The sequence below is a fragment of the Lithobates pipiens genome, unplaced genomic scaffold (assembly GCF_037356315.1).
Source record: "Lithobates pipiens isolate NorthernLeopardFrog02 unplaced genomic scaffold, aLitPip1_a1.2 Scaffold_18, whole genome shotgun sequence".
Classification (NCBI taxonomy): Eukaryota; Metazoa; Chordata; class Amphibia; order Anura; family Ranidae; genus Lithobates; species Lithobates pipiens.
Genome location: NW_027507758.1, coordinates 634,554,935 through 634,571,569, shown reverse-complemented (window position 1 = coordinate 634,571,569; position 16,635 = coordinate 634,554,935). Strand labels below are relative to the sequence as shown.

General features: G+C 48.5%; 2 protein-coding genes across 7 annotated transcripts in view; one reads left to right on the top strand and one right to left on the bottom strand.

Moving 5' to 3' along the window:
* The window catches only part of LOC143989627 (uncharacterized), a 111,132-nt gene extending 104,038 nt beyond the window's left edge, over positions 1-7,094 (bottom strand). For all 3 annotated transcript variants that reach the window (XR_013277050.1, XM_077489871.1, XM_077489869.1), the window contains exon 1: positions 7,028-7,094. The gene's annotated coding sequence lies outside the window, so the exon portion shown is untranslated. The remainder of the gene's footprint in view (positions 1-7,027) is intronic.
* LOC143989539 (uncharacterized) overlaps positions 1-16,635 on the top strand; it is a 427,264-nt gene that overhangs the window by 155,695 nt on the left and 254,934 nt on the right. The gene's annotated exons all lie outside the window — the stretch shown is intronic.

Below are 16,635 nucleotides of genomic sequence, written 5' to 3'. Positions count from 1 at the left end.
GTCGCCACCAAGGATTCCCTGTCTTTCCAGGGCTTGATCAAGTTTATGTGATAAACTTGGAAAGGCTTCCTTCTACCTGGTTGGTGCACCTTGTAGTTCACCTCACTGACCTTTTCAACAATTTCATAGGGACCTTGCCACTTCGCCAAGAATTTACTCTCAACAGTGGGGACTAGTATAAGGACCCTATCGCCTGGGTTGAATGTCCTGATTCTTGCGGACCGGTTGTAAATTCTACTTTGGGCCTCTTGAGCCCTCTGGAGGTGTTCCCTTACCAGGGGCATTACAGTGGCTATACGGTCCTGCATTTGTGCTACATGCTCAATAACACTCTTGTATGGGGTGGACTCATTCTCCCATGTCTCTTTTGCAATGTCTAGTAGACCCCTAGGGTGATGACCATAGACCAACTCGAATGGTGAGAACCCTGTGGACGCTTGGGGCACCTCCCTAATAGCAAACATGAGGTAGGGTAATAAATGATCCCAGTCACGACCATCTTTTGCCACCACTTTCTTCAACATATGTTTCAAAGTTTTATTAAATCTCTCCACCAATCCGTCCGTCTGGGGGTGGTACACAGAGGTACGGATGTGTGAGATTTTAAATAGTCTGCATAATTCCTTCATTACTTTCGACATAAATGGCTTACCTTGGTCCGTTAGGATTTCTTTGGGGATCCCAGTCCTAGAGAACATATAAAACAACTCACGTGCAATTGTTTTAGATGCAGTGTTTCTTAAGGGTACAGCCTCAGGATAGCGGGTCGCATAATCCAGGACTACCAAAATATACTGGTGTCCTCTAGCTGACTTTACAATGGGACCCACTAAATCCATGGCAATACGCTCAAAAGGCACCTCTATAATAGGGAGCGAAACCAAAGGACTGCGAAAATGTGATACTGGGGCACTAACCTGACATGTGGGGCACGACTCACAGTATTTTTTAATGTCATCATATATGGCCGGCCAAAAAAACCTCTGGAGAACCCTCTCTCGCGTTTTGTCAGTCCCCAAGTGTCCCCCAAGAACATGGTTATGTGCCATGTCAAGCACCTGACGCCGGTACGGCTTAGGTACCAGAAGCTGTTCCACAATCTCATCCTTAACCTTATTGACTCTATAGAAAAGATCATTAGTCACCGAAAAATGTGGAAACCTTTTTTCAGCATCTGGTTCCTGAGGTACCCCATTCATTACAGCAACCTGCTCTCTCGCATTTTTGAGAGTGGGGTCCTGTAATTGTGCAGCCCCAAAATTATCCCTAGACACCTCTAAGTCTAGTATATTTTGCTCAGTGGGAGGAGCCTCCTCCTCCCCAGCCAGGACCTGCAAAGGAAAACAATCATTTTCATCCTGTACACTTTTATCATTCACAGTGGACAAGGCAACCACCTTAGAGGTATCCTCACTCCTTTTGGGGATTTTTCTTTTTTCCCAGAGAGCCCAGAATAAAGGAAAATCGCGCCCCAATATTACATTATGCATGAGGTTTTTAACCACACCCACTTCATATTGTACTGTGCCTTGTTCAGTCCCGACTTTAGCCAGCACTATAGGGTACACTTTTGTATCACCATGTATACACACAACGCTCATATGCTTTTTAGACTCTAAGTCCCCAGTCACCAGGCTAGCATGCACCAAGGTTACAAGGCTTCCTGAGTCCATTAACGCTTTAACAGGAAAGTCATTGATTGTGATGTTGCAGATTTGCGGTTCAGTCTCTAGTCCAGGAACTGCAGCACAAGATGGTTCCGCAAATAGCGACTGACGCCGGCTAGCGTCACATTCCATGGGTTCAGAGGTAAGAGGGCAATGGGCCGACACGTGTCCCGCCTCATGGCATCTCCAACACTGGATAGGGCCTGGTCTCTTTGGCAAGGAGTCCTTTTCAGAGCCCCTTAGCCACCCGGGACCATCACCAGTCTTTTGTCCCTGAGACACCACTTGAGCCCTTTTCCCTCTATCAGCACCCCTCCACACTCCCCCAATAGATGGAAGTCTCTTACCAGCTGACGGCACAGATCTGGCGCTCCGGGGAGGTGAAGATGCTGCAGGAACATCACGGAGGTAGTCCTCAGTCGCCTGGAACCTCTCCACAAGGTTGACAAGTTCGTTTGCGTTCTTAGGATCACCTTGTCCCACCCAGCGTTGCAGGTCAGTAGGAAGCGCTCGGAGGTAGTGATCCATCACGACCTTCTCTAGGATTTGTGCAGGAGTAGAAGTGTCTGGCTCCAACCACTTTCTTGCCAAATGGATTAGGTCATACATCTGGGACCTCGCTGATTTGTCCAGACTGTAGCTCCAGTTGCGTACCCTCCGGGCACGGACTGCAGTAGTAACTCCTAGTCGGGCAAGTATCTCCTCTTTTAGCCGAGTATAGTCCTTAACCTCTTGCTCACTGAGGTCATAGTAGGCCTTTTGGGGTTCACCTGTTAAATAGGGCGCAATTACCTCTGCCCACTCAGCGGCTGGTAACTTCTCTCGCTCAGCCACGCGCTCAAATACTGTTAGAAAGGCCTCAACATCGTCCTCAGCAGTCATCTTTTGCAGCGCTTTCTGCACAGTCCTTCTCCCAAAAAAAATCTCTGGAGCGGCTCCCATCACTATGGGTGGATTAGTAACCACAGGCGCCTCTCGCATTACTATCAGGTGCTCGATAAGTTGTTGTTGGCTTTGGCGCAAAGCTTGCAACTCTTCCTTATGCATCTGCTGTTGTTCAGCCATGGACTGTTCATGTCGTCTATTGGCCTCTGTCTGAGCCTGCTGTTGTTGCAAACTCACTTGCATAAACTGCTTCAGCATCTCCTCCATGTTGCTGGACTGTTCTTGGAGTGTAGTTGCAGCTTTCACCCAGGACATCAGCAGCTGTAGCCAAGTCTGTCCACACCGTTGCCCCTAGCAACCGTGTTGCCCGCTACCTCCACCAATTGTAAGGGATCTTCCCGGGGTAGGGTGTGTTTGGACACAGTTCACAGCAGACTTGGAATTTATAAAGCAGATCTTGGCGTTTATTCGTGGTACAAACAGTCCAGCAAACAAAATATACAGCAACACCGTGCTTTCTAAGTACAACAAAAATAAAAGTCCTAGCCCGGCTGGGCGCTTACTAACAGGTTCTGCTCACCTATCTGACACTTACAAACACAGCGTCTTTCGCCTGGATGTCGCAGGGTGGGTTTTAGCTCCAGCAGTGGCTGTGCTTGCAGCTTCCTTCAACACACAGATTGTTCATTCCCTGGCTGAGAAGCAATCACCTGCAGACTCTGCAGAGCCTTTAGCTTCCCAGGCTAATTAGGATCAAAGCTCACCTGATCCCAAACCCAGAACTGGATCGGGGGATGTGGAATGACAGGTCCCTCTACCAAACCTACCTGCCATTCCATATAAACCCAGGCCCGGCAAAATTAAATAACAACTCAGCAGCATATCGCTGCTGAGAAACTGATCCATCCTGGATTTACCATCTCACACTGTGTAGCAACCTAGGTGAGATGTACACCCCCTCGATCACTTCTCCAGTGACATGTCTACAACCCTTACAAACCACTTTGACCTACAGGTAAGCCTAGATTAAGGCTTACCTGTAGGTCCAAGAAATATTTCCTAAACCTACACGGTTTAGGAGATATTTGACAAAACACAGGCACCGCTGTCTACGGCGCATGCGCCGTAGACAGCGGCGCGCAGACACACTGAGCGCGCCGCTGTCAACGGCGATATGCCGCGAGTGGCGGCTCCCGTGCGCATGCGCGGTAGTGACGTCATCGCGGCTTCGCCGAATGACAGTGACGGAGCAGCGAGACCCACCGAGAAGATGGATGCTCCGGACTACAGGGGACAGCAGTGACTTCGCTGGCTCCTGTGTCAGGTAAGTGACACATAATGGACTACTATGCAAAACATAGTAGTCCATTATGCTTTACCTTTGCAGGGAACCAAAGAGGAAGTAAACCCATCAGGGTTTACTTCCTCTTTAAAGACTAATCCTTAATTGTAGCGTCCTGCGGTGGTTCAAAGAGCATTTTAGTCAGACCCTGTAAAACGACAAATCACATTTGGGAAAGAATTGAAATGGCACTGACCTGGCTATGACCAGTGCCCTAAATAACCTAATGATCAAAGGGTCCTGAGATAACTGTCTCAAAATACTGACAAAGTGGCCACCTGAACCTTCAAGGTACCGGCCGCCAAACCCTTCTCCATTCTGTCATGGAGGAACTGAAGGACGGAAATGAACTCCTGTGGAAACAATTTTTTGAAGTGCACAAGGAGTTTAAATATTTCCACGTTTTAAAATAAATAGCCCTTGTGACCTTTTTCCTGCTATCTAGCGCAGTGTTGAAATAAATTTTTCGGACAAACCCCTTTTCTTCAGGATCTGCTCCTCAGTATCCAGGCAGCTAGCCTGGGATGTCCTACATTGGGATGAAGGAGGGCTCCCTGACTCAGCAGGTCCTTTCTCAAGGGCAGCAACCATTGGGGTTCTGCTGCTAACTTCAGCAGGGTCGAGAACCATGCCCTCTTGGGCTAATATGGAGCTACTAAAATTAGGCTTGTGGCTTCTTCCTGCAACTTTTTGAGCACTAGAAGAATCATCTGAAAAGGGGGGGGGGAGTGTAACAGGCGGAAGGTCCTGGGTGCATCCAGGAATCAGGATAAAGGTTAAGAGATGAAGTTGGGGTCACTACGCAGAAAATCAATCCAAGGAAACAACAGGAAGGACGAGGAATAGCAAGAAGGAGCTCAGAGACAAATGAGAATATTGCTCAGCCAATGGGAGATGATCTCAGCATTACTTACATAATGAAGGCGATGAGGGGGAGGGGCGGAAGTCAATTATGGCAGGACTTGACAAATTTACTTTGAATCTAGGAGCCAGCTAAAAAAGTTAGGAGGCAGTTTTTTCAAGAGAAGTGTGGGTTATCAGCACCTGGAGAAGGGCAAGTAATTTGCGAGTAATTTGTGGAGGTGCAAAATGTAGGACTTTGGGTGCAAGGTGCAGCAGAGGGGTACAGGATGTACATGTTGTGCTGTGAGAAGACTGCAGGACATGGGGTGCAGAGTACTGGAGAAGGGTGTAGGTCACTGCCGGACATAGAATGCAGGAGAAGGGTGCAGAATGCAAAACATGGGGGCAGGGAAAGGGTACAGTGTGCAGAATGCAGGATATGGGGAGCAGGGTGCAGAATGTAGGACATGGGGTAGAGGATACTGAAGAGGGTGGCAGGTAACCGTAGGACATGGGATGCAGAAAAGGGGTGCAGTGTGCAGGATATGGGGTGTAGAGTGCAGAACACATGACATTGAGTGCAAGGGAAGGGCACAGTGTGCAAAATGTAGAACATGGGGTGCAGGATGCAGAACATAGAACATGGGGTACAAGGTGCAGGAGAAGGGTGCAGAATGTAGGACATGGGATACAGGGTACCGGAAAAAAGTGTAGATCACCGCAGGACATGGGATGCAGGAGAATGGTGCACCATACATGGGGTGTAGAACGTAGGTCATAGTGTGCAGGACATGGGGTGCACAACACAGGATATGGGGTGAAGGGTGCAGAACACAGGACATGGGTTGCAGTAAAAGTGGTGCAGAAGATGAGGTGCAGAACGCAGGACATGGGATGAAGGGTGCAGGTCACCACAGAACACAGAACATGGGGTGAAGGACAGTAATCCAACCCCCCCCCCCTCCCCCTGTGTCCTCCTGCATGTCCTGTACATCTCCCCAGCAGTGTGTGAGAGCAGAGTGGATGGAGAGGACATCTTGTGTACATAAAGCAGCATGTCCCTCCCTGGCTGGTCTCTTAGCTGGCTGCTTTGCGGGCTTGTCCTGGTTCCTCCTGTAAGGACTCTGTAGTCCTGTTTCTCAGCACCTTGTGGGGATCTTTGTGGCAGTGCCGAGGTGGCACCATGTTGGAGATCCGGTCCTCTCCTTCCTCTCTGTTCTGCCGGAGGGCTCTGCAGGGACAGAGGCAGCTGTGGGTGGAAGCAGAAGCCGATGGTGACAGTAATGCGGCCACGGAAAGGAGAAAGATCGGCAGCGGGAGCTCAGTGAGATGAGTCCTCTCATGCCGCTGTCCTGTCCAGTCCACCCCTGACTTCACAGGTCGGGTGCCACCGTCTCGTCCTCCTCCACTTCTCCAACAATGGAGATAAAACCAGCCTTAAATTTGTGTGGGGGTGGATGCATAGAAAAAGTATAGCATTCGACTAGTTTCTTCCTTCCTCTGCCTATGTGGAATTGGGGTGTGTTCCTTTCCTCCAATCAGCTGTGACACAGTGTATGCCTGGACTCCCCTCCCACTGCTGAATCAGGAAGTAAAAATTTGAACACAACTTTCTAAATCAGTGGTTCTGTTCTCCTGTCCTCAGGGCCCACTAACAGGCCAGGTTTGCAAGATAACTGAAATACATGACAGGTGATATCATTTTCTACTCAGTGATTGCAGTATTCTAGTCTGCATCTCCCCCAAGGTAATACATAAAACCTGGCCTGTTAGTGGGCCCTGAGGACAGGGTTAATGACCACTGCCCTAAAAAGTCTAGAAATTTATAGACATCAGATATACAAATACAACTTCTATAGGGAGATTTGTTTTATCTCTGTGTATCCTCTGAGGCTGTTCAACTTCGCCGGGTGTAGGTGAGGGTTTACACCCACTTTATGGTGACCATAGAGACATGGAAATTCAGCGGGTTCAGCAGGGATTGGTCACATTTCCATCCATGTGTGGTCACTGCCGGATAAAAGTCACTCCATCAGCGGCTGCAGCCAATAGCTTCATCACTGATCTGTGTATCCTGAGAGCGGAGGAGCGCCCCCCATTGTCAGAATACAATAGTGCAGCGGGGAGGATTCCCCCATCCCCCATCAATGTGTGGATGGGGGAATCACTTCAGTTTTTTCCTCTCATCCCGCTGGATGAACGATAAAACTGAACCATGTATGGCCAGATTTGGAAGGAAGATATATTCATCATCAACTGATCCCCCTGAAGGGGTTAATCTACATATTACCTCCTCTGCTGTGTCTTCTCTCCCTCTCCGCTTCCTATGGAACGTCGTCCTGTGTACCTGACATCACTTCCTGTCTGTATCTGACATCACTTCCTGTCTGTATTCCATAGAGACTTCCTGTCAGGGTAGAGGTGAGATCACCATCTTGTGGAGATCAGAGGAACTGCAGCCCAGAGGAACATCTCATAGTGTGAACACGGCCTTGTGCTGTGTGTATGTACTGTATATCCTTATAGATGGGTCATCTCCACTCCCACCAAGGGGGATAGAAATATATTACTGCTCGGGGGGGAGACATTTTGGCCCCTTTGATTTTGCAGTAAAATTGATGTCAGATTTAGTCATGTAGAACATCTGTTATATGGATACAAAGAGCCCCAGCCGAGAGTAAAGGGTGGAAATGGCTCCTGATCCCCAGATTTGGGCAATTATGTCCCCAATATAAATAGAATAAAACCCGTGCTATGTGTAACAACTCAAATACCTACAGAAATAACTTATACCGGACTGCTGCTGTAACAAAGGTAAGTGTTCCCTTTATCAACGAGAAGAGCATTATGTGTCACAGAGCTGTCCTATTGTGTGTGCACATAAATCATCACAAATACACTACAATATGTGGAGACATTCATATATAAAGTGCTAGGGGCTCAAATAATATTCTCTGCAAATCTACTGCTTCCACTTTACACCCACTTCACTGATCTTATGGTGTTTATCAATGTAATGGCCGATCGGTGTGGCTGACGGGGCCATTCAGCAATGCTAATTTGGTTTTGTTCACAGATGCGGCGAGATCAGCAGGATATGGCGCGTATTGCCAAGGGAGGTGGAGTGCGGAGCCATGGCCTGAGGCCTGGAGGGAGGCAGGGTTCCTTAGGAATTTGGCTCTGCTGGAACTATTTCCCATTGTCTTAGCAGTGGAATTATGGGGAGAGGTGTTGCGTAACAAGAAGCTATGGTTTAATTGTGACAATATGGGGGTAGTGGTGGCCATTAACAACATTTCGGCATCTTCCCCCCCGCTGGTCAGATTGTTAAGACGACTGGTGCTCAGTTGTTTGAGGATAAATGCATTTGTTTATGCAGTTCACATCCCTGGAGTTGACAACAAGTTAGCGGATGCTTTGTCTCGTTTCTAGTGGGAAGAATTCTGCAAGTTAGCGCTGGAGGCGGACAAGGTCGGGGAGCCCTGCCCCCCAGCATTATGGAAGATTGCATTGGAATCATCGATGAATTGATATGACAGTCCCCCAGCGCTGGAACTTGGAAGGCGTATCAAAAAGTGTGACAGGAATGGTCAGACCTGTTGGCAGAGGTAGGCAGTTCGGAAGACCCGGGAGAGATGCAGGCATGGGTGTTGTGCTTTATTTGTGTCAATTATTCTGAGGGGCTGCAATAGGAAAAAAGGTGGCAGCCTTAGCGTTTTGGTTTCAGTTTAAGGAGCTTAGGGATTTCGCAAAGTGTTTTCTGGTTCGGAAGGCATTGCGTGGGTACCAAAGGGGATCTTTAAGAAGGATTCTAGATGCCCGATTTCATTTGAGGTGTTGGGGACTATTTTAGTAGGAGGGGATAAGGTGTGTTCAACAGATTTTGAGAAAGTACTTTTCCGAGCAGCCTTTTTACTAGCCTTTTTTGGGGCGTTCAGGATCGGGGAGATGGTATCTCCGTCAAAACAAGTGGTGGGTGGTTTGGGGCTAACAGATGTACTATGGTCACAGTCGTCGGTGACTATTTGGATCAGGCATTCGAAAACAGACCAGCGAGGAAGAGGGGTACGAGTAGAATTGTTTAAGGGATTGGTCTGTCCAGTGACAGCCTTGATGCAGTTTTTGGATATATGCCCGACTGGGGAGGGTGCGTTGTTCATCCACAAGGATGGATCGTGCCTGTCAAGATTTCAGTTCACAGCAGTATTGCGAAAATGTTTAAAGGAGGGGGGTTTTCCCCCGGGTGAGCATGCAGCTCACTATTTTCACATTGGAGCGGCTATGAAGGCGTCCCGGTGGGGACTTCCTACAGAGGTAAGAAGATTGGGAGATGGGAGTCAATGAGATATCAATTTTATGTTCATCCACATTTGCTATGACTGTTCTTGTTTCCCCTGTGAGTATAATTTTTCTTTCCGGCTAGTTGGTTGGTTCTGTTGCTGGATATATTTTATTATGTCTTTTCAGATTCCTCAGGATGTCTTATATGGATAATGGGACATTCGTATGTTTTTTGGGCTAGCTAGAAGGGCGTATGTTAGGCCGGATGGCAGGCAGCTCAGGCTTACTAGAGAAGAAGGCAGGATCAGATGGATTGGGGTTCCGGGTATGATGTGGCACAAAGTGGTACCCTAGGTACACCGTTTTGCTAGGCTGGACCGGGCTCTGGATATCCTGGTCCTTCACGTAGGTGGCAATGACCTGGGGATACGTCCCATGAAACAGGTCATTAAGGATATTCAGTGGGATTTTCTCAGGCTCAGGACATCCTTTCCAAACATGATTGTGGTGTGGTTGGATATTGTGGCCCACGTGTCATGGAGGGGGGCCCGTTCCTGGGAAAAGTTGAACAAGACACGGATCAAGGTCAATAAAGAAGTGGGGCGGTTTATAGTCCGTGATGGTGGTGTGGTAGTGAGACATTGGGAGTTAGAGGTGGACACCTGGAGGTACTTGAGAGGGGATGGGGTGAACTGGAATATATTTTAAATATTTTAAAATGGTTTAAATATTTGAAATAAATTTTATATTTTATTGGTTTATTGTTAATAAAGGCCGAGCAGGCCAAGTAGGTGTCCGTGTCATTATTATTGAATAGTAGTGATAAGTAGCATACATGTGTTGTTGGGGTAGAAAGCTATCTGGCTATCCTAGTGAAGACATGTATGCAGCTGCATTGGAAAGTAAGTGTATTACAGACATGACAGGATGCAAGTAGTTACAGAGAGAGGAATGGGTTAGGATAGGAGGGGTAGAAAAAGTATTGGTCTTACCGGATTGGAGTATTGATGTGATGGGTGGAGTGTAGGAGGTAGTACAGAAGTTGGGTGAAGGAGGGACAGCATTCGGGAGGCAGCAGGATAGGAGAAACGTTCCCTCCCGCCCGCCCTAATGGAAGTTTACGGTGCTGGACTTCGAAGGAGTGTCGTTGTGGTTGGTATGAGGTATCGGGAAACATTAGGACCCATCCCTTATATAGGGATAAGGCGCGGTGGCCCGGCAGAAAAACCGAAGAGGGGGACAAGACCCCTGAAGTCGGGAGAAGAGGCCAGCGGCGAGGAAGAAAGCCGGACTCCTCCGCTAGCAAAAGAGCTACAAGAAGATAGCGGAGGAGTCCGGCGAGAAGACCCCCGAAGACGGAAGACCCCCGGAGCTGTGCAATAAAGTATTTTATCTCGTGTGTTGTGTTTTTTTTTGTACTTTTATTTTACAGGTGAATGGGTAGGGGTACATTGTACCCCATACTCATTCACATAGGGTGGGGGGCCGGTATCTGGCGGCCCCCTTATTAAAGGGGGCTCCCGGATTCCGATAAGCCCCCCGCCCGCAGACCCCGACAACCAACGGCCAGGGTTGTTGGGAAGAGGCCCTTGTCCTCATCAACATGGGGACAAGGTGCTTTGGGGTGGGGGGGCGCGCGGCCCCCCCTTCCCCAAGGCACCCCCCATGTTGAGGGCACGCGGCCTGGTACGGCTAAGGAGGGGGGGCGCTCGCTCGCCCCCCTTTCCTGGCCGGCCGGGTAGCGTGCTCGGACAAGGGTCTGTTGTGGACTTGGGGGGGACCCCCACGCCGATTTTTTTCGGCGTTGGGGTTCCCCTTTAAGTCTATACCAGGCGGCGGGGCCAGCGACGTCTCCTTCGCGGGCCCCGTCTACCTGGAGACCCACTCGAAATGAGCGGACTTTTCTCCGGGCGGGAAAAGTCCGCTCATTTCAAAAGTACGGCGGACTGGCATACACACGGCCGGATTGTCCGCCGAAATGCGAGTACGGCGGGCAGATTGTTGTGCAAACCGAAATTCTAAGTCCGCCGTACTGTCGGGTCAAAAAAGTATGCCGGAGGCTACACACGGGGGGATTGTTTGGCGGACTTGAGTTTGCCGGACTTTTCCACCGGATTGTTTGATCGTGTGTACGCGGCATTACCTTACCGCAGCACCCACAAGCTAATGGCAAAGCAGAATCAGCTGAAAAGATAGTAAAGAACCTTTTCAAGAAGTCCCAATATGATGGTAATGAACCGTAGAAAGCCATTCTACATTGGAGGAACACCCCAACCAAAGGTATGGACAGTAGTCCTGCACAGCGCTTGATGTCAAGGAGACTGAAGACTTCATTACCTGTGGCAAACAAATTGCTTGAACCTTGTGTGGTTACAGGTGTACTGGAGAAACTCTGATGTAGAAAACAGATCTCCAAACTGACATTTGATGTTTCTGCCAAAGACTTACCTGAGCTAAGCATTGGAGAGTCATCCATATGAAGCTGCTGCCTGGTGACAGGACTAGTCACTGGAGACTGGGCACCTCTGTTCAGAGAGTTGATCCTCACTCATATCTTGTGGATGTGGAAGGCAATCTCTACCGCTGCAATAAAATGGACCTGCGAGTGGCAGAACAATTCAATGCACAAGCCTATGAGCATCCTGCACATGATCCTCCCAATGTGCTCAATGCCTCTAGTCCTACAATGCCCCTTCTCCTACTGGACCATGTAAGCAAGTATAGCACTGTCCCTTGAAGGAGCAGCTGATTTAATTGGGCTTACCGTTACCTTCTTCACCTCGTGCGTGTCTAGTCCCTTTTCCGAGGGAAAATGTCCGATCGGACCGTGTTGTCGGATAATCCGACAGTGTGTGGGCTCCATCGGACTGTTTCCATCGGAATGTCCGACGGACCAAGTTTTCCAGCTTGGCTATAAAACTTTCCGACAACATGATCCGATCGGACCTTGTCCGATCATGTGTAGAGAATTCCGATCGGACAAAGTGCCACGCATGCTCAGATCAAATGCCTACACCAAAGCTATTGGCTACTAGCCTGAATGTAGTCCCGTCGTAACGAAATAACGTCATCACGTTCTGAACGATCGGACAAAATCCGTCGGACAAAATCTGACGGATTTGGTTGTCGGAATGTCCGACTGTGTGTACAAGGGCTAGGGGTTTCCCGAGGTAGATGGCCCAAGAACTGCTGAGACTGACACCAGATCCACTCAAAGGGATTTTTATTTTCAAAAAATAGTTAACGAACACAGTCTCTCAATGCAGGGTTAGAGGGTTTAGGTAGGAAAAAGTCCAGGTACTGTTAGTGCTAAGTCAGTATGGAAAAACACATCTCTCATATCAGGAAATCCAGAGAATAGCCACTCACAGCTGGATCCTCACCTTTATTGGATAGTCTTTCTCTCACCAGGTCTAGCAGCCAACAAGGTGTTTAAATCAGATACAAGTCTCTGCCACAGACTTGGTGTAGAACACTTTAGTAAAACTGAAAGGTTGTAGACAACTTGTAGAACCCTCGTATGGTACCAGTGTCTTGCAGCTGGTCTGGCGATACCCCCCACAAGATTGGATTCACTTGGGGTCTTCCAACTTGTCAAGGCTCTTGTAGAGAAGCCAACTCTAGCATGGCTTTCTCAAGAAGAGTCCTCCCCTGGAAACCTTCACAGTTGCTGAGCCTCTCCGCTAACCGAGACAGCACCGGACCCCCTCTGAATCCTTCCTTCAGTCTACTTACCTTGGGCTAGCCAGCCCTAAGGTTTGAAGTCGGGTGGATCCACACCCCAAGCCATGGCAGTCCTGAGTGCTGGTCAGGAGGACCAGGACCAAACAGTCAGAAAACACTTCTGGACCGGAACCCCGAAACACGTGACATCCGTACATTAAGTACCCTCTCCCAGAAGGCACAGCAATAGCGACACTCCTACTTGGCTGGTTCTGAGAGAGAATAACCTTATTGCACCCAACTAGACTGCGTTCTAGACCCTGCCGTGATGACAGCGCCACCTATGGTCAGGCAGAACACCAGGCAGTTCAGCTAGACTGGTGCTGAGGTCTAAATTTAGAATAATTGAACCCAAAACCAAACTGCGGTTCAAGGGTAAGGTTAAATGATAAAACACATAGCTTGTGCTCTTCAGGAGCTGGCGCTACACAAGGCAGAGACAATAGTACGGTCATATCTGAAGGATACCATGAGAATGACATAATGAAGCAACATATACAAGTAAGTTCTTCTGTACCAAACACACCAGCCAGGAAAGAGAGAAGCTCTTCAACACCTTCTGGAGCTGAACAGCATTCCCCAGGCAAAAATCTCTGTGTCCTTGTGCAGCGTACGAGTTTCAAGGCGGCCAAATAGACTCAATCTGTAGTGTATTTACCAGTAACACAGCATGTTATGTTTAAGACTGTTCACAATTAGGAATGAGCCGAACACCCTCCTGTTCGGTTCGCAGCAGAACATGCGAACAGGCAAAAAATCTGTCAGAACACACGAACACCGTTAAAGTCTATGGGACACGAACATGAAAAAATCTAAAATGCTAATTTTAAAGGATTATATGCAAGTTATTGCCATAAAAAGTGTTTGGGGACCCGGGTCCTGCCCCAGGGACATGGCGGCTTTCGAATTTGCCGCTAACACTGAATATTGTTCGCTGTTCGGCGATTAGGCGAACACCTTACTTTCAACTCGAACATCGGGCTCATCTCTATTCACAATCTGTTTTTAGGTTGTTTACATGTAGCGGCCATTACCCGTTGCAGGGTGGGCTTGACTTAATGGGCTTACCGGTTACCTTCTCTCGGCCTGCTCCTCCACGTCTAGGGGTTCCCAGGGTTGATACCCAACGACTTGTACACTGACACAGATGAAGTCCTTTCAAAAAGGTTTTATTCTGCAGTAGAACTTTCAATTAACACGGTCTCTTAGGGAACAGTCTTTCCTATCCTTAATCTAGCAGGTGATACCTCATAGCATTCCGTTGCGTCATGTTAGAAGTGACGCTGACGGCACTGTGAAGGCGGAAGTGACATATGAATTGTTCCGGTCATGTGACTGCTCTTTACCCCGTGACCGTGAACCTGCTCACTTGCTGCACTACGTCGCGTTCTTAGTGACGCTGACGGTGCAGTGAGGGCAAAAGCCATTGGCCGAGTGTTGTGGTCACATGACTGCTAGTTATCATGTGACTTCATTTTGGTCATGTGACTGCGTCACATGACAATAAGGGGTCTGATGTATACAGCGTCTGTGGATTGTCAATGTTAAACAAAGAATGTAAGTAATGAAAGTAATTACAGCAAATTAATGCATTACCCTATACCTCCAATCCTGAGTATTACACTTTGCTATTGGATCTTAAGAGATGGTGAATATTAGGGATGGCCGAACGGTTCGCTCGGCGGTCGTTTCACGGCGAATTTCACCTGTTCGCCGTTCCGCCCGATCGGCGGACTATTGCCGCCGTTCGCCCGGCGGACTTCCGTGTTTACAGTGTAAAAGAACTTTGACCTATGATGACACATCCATCATGGGGTACAGGACAGCCAATTGAGACATTACAGCACATGGACACTTGGACATTCCCCCTAACTTATAAATAGACCCGATCCGGTGGCCATTTTACATTCTTTCTACTGTCACTATAGGGAGAGGTTGCTGTGTGGAGCAGGGAGAGACTTCAGTGACCCAAAGCGCTAGCTATTAGGTCCACAAAAGTTCTTTTAAGGACTGGTATCATGGTATAGGTGTTAGGAGTAGTTCAGGATATAGGTTTGAGGCAGTGCTGTGCTAGTGATTGTTGCAGCAGCCTGAGTGTCTTTTGTCAGTGTAGAGAAAGGGACAGGACGCTGTGTGCTGCAGGGGCAGTCAATTTAATCATTAGCTGTTACTATTAGGTCCACAAAAGTGATATTCAAGTTATTGTTCCAGCAGCCTCTGTTTTGTCAGTTTAAATAGGGACAGGCAGGAAGCTGTGTGTGAGGCAGTGAGGGACAGTCAGTTTAATCAGTAGCTGTTACTATTAGGTCCACAAAGGTTCTTTTCAGGACTGGTATGGTAATAGGCTTGTACACGTATAATATTCTTTCTTCCAAATATAGAAAGAATATTATACTTGACTGCTGCCCTTCTGCTGCAGTAGTCCTTTATCGGTATAGGGTCTGCTATTCCTTAAGGACTGGTATAGGTCCACAATACATAGGGTTGAGGTGCACTACTGCTGACTGCTGCCCTTCTGCTGCAGTAGTCCTTTATCAGTATAGGGACTGAGGTACAGTCTGCTAATCATTCAAAACCTACTTGTTCCACAAAGGTCCTTATAAGGATTGGTAAGGTATAGGGTACTACAGTACATAGGGTTGAGTGAGGTACAGTCTGCTATTCCTTAAGGACTGGTATAGGTCCACAATACATAGGGTTGAGGTGCACTACTACTGACTGCTGCCCTATACTGCAGCAGTCCTTTATCAGTATAGGGACTGAGGTACAGTCTGCTAATCAGTCACACACAACCTACTTGTTCCACAAAGGTCCTTATAAGGACTGGTAAGGTATAGGGTACTACAGTACATAGGGTTTAGTGAGGTACAGTCTGCTATTCCTTAAGGACTGGTATAGGTCAACAATACATAGGGTTGAGGTGTACTACTGCTGACTGCTGCCCTATACTGCAGCAGTCCTTTATCAGTATAGGGACTGAGAGTTTTGTCACAGGGTTATTTAAAAAATGACAGGCAGAGGAAGAGGCAGGCTCTTCCGCAGGGGTGGTAGGGGTAGGGCAGGAGCAACAGGCTTGAGCCAAAGTGGGAAGTTGCAGAAGGTGTGTTCAATTACTTTAAAGGACGCACCAGTCTTGGTTGAGTGGCTCACTTAGCCTTACTCTTCTGCACCCTCCTCATCCTCTCGATCTGCACCCTCTTCTTCACTCTCTGCTATGTGCACCCCCAAAGACACTACCACCAACAACACCACCACCACCACATACCTTCCGCTTGAGTCACAGGAATTATTTTCCGATCAATATCAAGACATTTCTGATGCGCAGCCACTCTTGATATTGGATCAGGAAGAGGAGGTAGCAACAACCGCCACTCAGCAGTCTGACGACAGTACTCAGATCAGCCCAAGGAGGAGGTTGGTCCCCGCTGTTGCTGCCTACTCCGAGATCTCTACTTATAGCGGTGGGGAAGGTGACGTCGATGATGACGTGTCTAGTGATGTCACGTGGGTGCCCACAAGAGAGGAAGAGGAGGGGAGTTCAGAGGGAGATATGGACCAGCAGATAGGGAGGAGAAGCAGGAATAACTTACATTGCACAGGAGGGACAAAGCAGACTGCAAATGTATCAGGAGTGAGTCATCGACCATGTACGGTCACATCTGGCGCTCCCAGGACATCGGCACATGGCTCCGCAGTGTGGGCTTTTTTTAACGTGTCCGCTGCTGACAATAGCATTGCCATCTGCAATCTTTGCAGTCAACGCATTAGTCGCGGTAAGCCCAACACTCACCTAGGGACGACCGCCTTAAGAAGGCACATGGGCAGCCATCACCGAGCCCAGTGGGAGCAACGGAACACACAAAGCCACACTCCAGGCTCTCACCGTCCAGCCTC